The sequence below is a fragment of the Lathamus discolor genome, chromosome 5, assembly GCF_037157495.1.
Source record: "Lathamus discolor isolate bLatDis1 chromosome 5, bLatDis1.hap1, whole genome shotgun sequence".
NCBI classification, from domain to species: Eukaryota; Metazoa; Chordata; class Aves; order Psittaciformes; family Psittacidae; genus Lathamus; species Lathamus discolor.
Genome location: NC_088888.1, coordinates 120,534,721 through 120,539,726, shown reverse-complemented (window position 1 = coordinate 120,539,726; position 5,006 = coordinate 120,534,721).

Here is a 5,006-nt window from a genome sequence, read left to right as displayed (position 1 = left end):
GTTGTGTATTTTTGTCTGTAAATCATTAATGAAGGGACCTCATCAGGATTCAACTTACCCCCAAAAAATGCATCAGCTTCTTGTGTCACATTGGACTTCAGCACCGCGTTTTATTTCATGTGGTCAAGGGCAACCCAGAACAGAATGGAATAAAACATGGCAAAAAAGGAGATTCACCAGCAGGGAAATAAATACATAGGTGCAGCATGCAGGGCTTAAACCTGCAGTAGCAGGAATGCACAGTCTCTTGTCTATGCCTTCATCATTCAAAATATACAGGAGACTGAAACAAGAAAGATGCTGTTTATGCCCCCAAAGCAAAATCTTGGTTTGGATGGTTTCTACATGTAGATCCCAGCCTGGACATTTAGGACTACACCTAGCACAAACATGATTCCAGTTATTCCCATGAAAATCCTGGATACTGAGTGAAGTGACAGGGATCAGGGTGCTCAAGCATCTAACACATCCTCAGGCAAACGGCTCCTGATTTGAAGGTAATTCCACCTCCACAACCCACAGCGCTGTAGTTGTTCTTCAAATGCTACGAAATCAGATGCACTCGCCAGCTGGAAATAAAACTGCCTTATTGAAGAGATGCCATTCAAAGCGTAACAGACTTGGTTAAGACTTCTTGATTGAATCTTGACTTAAAATCTAACGAATATACATCCTTTGCAACAAGTATATAGTATTTGTTTGTCAGGGAACACTTAAGAGCTTTGGGTGAGATGGTTTAGTGTGAGGTGTCCCTGCCCATGGCAGGGGGTTGGAACTGAATGATCTTAAGGTCCTTTTCAACCCAAACCATTCTGTGATTCTATGTGTACATAATTCAGCTTTCTGGCTGTGCACATTTCAATTATTAATAAAGCTATTTTATTAAAAGCAGATTTTCAGAAGGGAGACATTGGTACCTCGATAGGAAACAACCCCCCAGAGTATAGTGTAAGAGGTGGCAGACTGCAGCATGCACAGGAGCAAAGCAGCAGGCACTGTGCTTGCTGCACACCCCTCTCTGGTGCAAGCAAAGCAGAGAGCCTGCGGTTTGCTCACTCTTCAGTACTTGTGGTGCACCAAGGCCTAAAGATGCACTGCAATACAGGTATAGTCATGCCTCACTCCCTCCGGTAACGTGGGGCTTTAAGTGACTTGGTATTTTCATTGTTCGTCAAGGCTGAAGGGCTGAGATAACATCAAGTTAAATATAAATGCACCTCTGAAAACCACAGCCATGTTCTTGCTGTTTATAAATAACTGGGAACACAAAATTCTGCAGAGAGCCAGAAGAACGCTTACAATTCACAGGAGATTGTCACTATCTTTGGAAGAATCTCTCAGGGGCTGAGGCAGGAAGGACGGTGCCAGCTGTAAGCTCAGTCTCAGGAACGATTTAAAGGGAACAAGGGCACTAAGAGAGCCCAGACAGGTCTGGGTTGGAAGGGACCTTAAAGCTCATCCAGTTCCAACTCCCTGCCACAGGCAGGGACACCTTCCACTAGAGCAGCTTGCTCCAAGCCCTGTCCAACCTGGCCTTGAACTCTGCCAGGGATGGAAGCATTCAAGGTCAGCTATTTTTATAGTATGCATTCATTCTATATAAATATATTTTATATATTTATTCAATATCTTATCTTTCTGATAGATTTGCAACTATTTCCCTAACCGCTTTTCTAGGTGAGGGCATTTCAGTCTAAGCTGTACAGGGTGTGTAGGAGATCATTTTCCAGAGTATTCATGGGAGGAATTACTGCAAATGAATATGAATATACACACAGTTACACCACGAGGCACTTATCACACATCAGTGTCAGATACAATTTAAACCCAGCCTGGTTTAACACTGATGTTTCTCTGTGCTCCCAGCACAAAACTGGGGACACGTCTGCTTTCATTTATGTAATGCTTGCATCGCCCGTGCTAAAATCAGGTATTTATCCTAGAGCATGGGACCAAGTGTTGCCCAGTAGCTGAACATTTTAATATGTGAAGCTGAATTCAACCTTAATGAACTCAAAAGCTTTTAATGTTGGAAAGTTGCACAAAAATTGCTGAAGGGAATGTCACTGCTTCACCACGGGTCTCCTCCTGCTTTTATAATGTCTATGTTCACCTACAAAAAAGAGTTGAGCTCTGCAAAACACTTCCCACCTCGATCTTTGTCTCCACTTACATTTGCATGTTGACGTGGTATCAGTGATTTGCTTTGCTGGCTGGTATTTGCCACTTACTTAAACATTCCTCTTCCCTCCCTTAGCACAGAGCTGCTCCCATGTTCCCCTTTGCAGATCGCCCCTAGATGTGCCAAGCACACACTAAAACCCAGCCGGGGTCCCTGACTTCTTGCTGCAGCCAGGACAATGTGCCCTGGGAAGATCCACAGGCATCAGGACTCCACCAAGAGCTGGGTACTCCTCCACTCCAGCAGGAACCCCCTCCTTCCCAGCGCTGGCCAGTTTAGGAGCTGGGGTGTGGTGGAAGGTGCCAATAGCAGCGCAAAGGAAGCACAAGTAAATGAAAGAAGTTTAATCTGCTGCTGAACTGGGGACTGCTTGGTCTCTTACGGGTGCAATCCCTGGCAGAGTGCAGCCAATGTCTCCCCAGCACATCTGACACCGACACAGACCAGCCCTGACACCGCTTCCCTCCAAGTAATTGGCTCCTCAGTTTAATGAATCTCTGGATGAGCTGTTTCCTCTGTTCACTTAATGAGACATCAGCTGTCTGAACTTTAACCTTGAAGCAGAAGAACAGCATCTGACTTAACAGCAGAGTTTGCCCGAGCTGCCAGCCACGGCAGACCTCTCTGATTAAAGTCAATGGGCGATTCAATTGAAAGATTCAGATGTGATTAGGGCAGAGGAAAAAATAGCCCAAACCAAACCCAACACAGTCAGGGTAGCATTAATATCCTCTCCTGTAGCTACTGCTTCTCACTTGCTCCTTTGGCAGGTCACTAGAGAATTACTAACAGAACGGTGTCATGTAACTGGGCTTGGTTGAACCAGGCTCTGCAAAGGAAACTTTAATTCATTTTGAACTTTAATTCAAAACGGGTATTGCAAATTCCAGAGGAAAAAAAAAAAATCACACTGAGGGCTATTAAATAGATACAACTTCTGGCTTAGCAAGCACTCCAATCAAAAGCCAAAAGAGCAGTCTAAGAAACACCGCAACGTGCTTGTCCTCACACGTGTTATTTACTATGGAGGGAGATCAGTGCACAGCATTTACAGACCAAATCACTGCCCTGCTTCAGGAGCAGAGAGATCATTGCTGGTCTCCTGCCACTGTCCGAAACCCTCCCTAGGTGCAGGATGAGCCAGCAGGGATTTTCTCACTTCAGTTACCTGCGGTAAAGGTTAACTGGAAAAGTTAACTGCAGGTCGTGCTTAAAACATTGCAACGTCCCAGTGATCACCTCAGTTTCTCAAGATTCTTGTGCAAAGCTGTTTCATCAAGCAACTTACATGAGAAAATGGTTATTTTGACTTCCGAATTCGCCGGAAACTTCTCGGAGACAGAAAACACCTGCTTACAGATTGTGTTCTGCCATCGGTCAGAGCCGAACCCGTTTCCTTTGGCTCCTCCAAGTCACTCAGAAGAATCCATTCCTTTTTTCTGGCTTTTCTTTCCAGCATGGGATTGTAAAGGATACGAGAACGATTCGTGTCAGGAACTTGGGAATCATTGTTACCAATGCACCTGTGACCAGTGTGCCATGCATGGGATGTATAAAAACGCCTTTGATTATAATAAAGGTTGCTGTCAATATAATGGAGAGAAGAAGATACAAAGGAATAGAATAGTCTTTAATCATTTTTTGACTGTTAAATGAGGTTTTGTTTTACTGCTCGAGTGCTTTACGGAAGGGGTTTGTGAAACCTGTGCTTTGACTAACCAACCACATGAGGATAGAACCAGGGCAGTGATTAAGCTTGTGATAAATGATTCTTTAGTAATAAATTACCAGGGGTTCAGTTCCTCTTCCGAGCAGTTTCTTCACCAAAAAGCAGACCTCGGCAACAAGAACAGAACAACGACAAGGGGCCACAGCGGCATCCGGGTGCAGATGAAGAAGGGACTGGCTGAGACCCAAGACCAAGAAGAGACTGGACCCCAAGGACCCCGGCGTGCGTCTTGGTGGAGCAGAGACTCCCCTACGCACCCAGCGCTGCTTGCTCATTGCCTCTCTATATTAATCAATTGTAATAAAATAATTAAATCAAACCATGGCCAAGACGGAATTTTTATAACAGGATGGAGTCAAAGCCGACGGACCTGTTGTCGGGATGAGGACAGGTTCTTGGCCATTCAGCACAGCGACCAGGTGGCCATAATGAAGCCCTGATTATCTGTTTGGTAAAGGGAGTTCAGAAGGCTGAGGCGGATGGAGACTGGAGCACCATCAGAGGACCAGTTCTCCTAGAGGGTGGGCTTAAATGGCCGAGTACAATGAAAACAATCCAGGGGAGATCTACAAAGAGGTTCTCAGCATCCCAAACACACAGCAATAATCAGGCATAAAAAGTGCCCTTACCAAGCATGATCTTTTCATGTCCTTGGTGCGGGACTGATGCTCAAACACTTTGAATGACCGCTGTTGTTTCTGCATCCTCTGCAAGCACATGAGCAACCGGCACAGCCTGTGCCAAGACCGTTAGTGCTGCCTGTGGCCAGCGCTCGCACCCCACTGGAATCCAGATTAACATGTAAAAGTCTAAAGTACTGACAGGCGCTGGGAGATTCTAATGAGCCAAGAAAAATGGCCTTTCCATATTAAACTGGAAATTTAAATGAAATTATTTGATTCCTAAGTCCCCATTTGTTCCCTGTGTGCTTACATACGGAGATTTAAGTGAAAGTAAAGCACACACAGTTTGTAAAGGGTTTTCCTACTGGGAAAGAAATGAAGATGCTTAGTTAAAAGAAGTAGTCACTACAGCCTTCATTAAAGTAAAACACACCACTTGTTATTCCCTGCAGGGAAAGGAATGAAAGAAAGT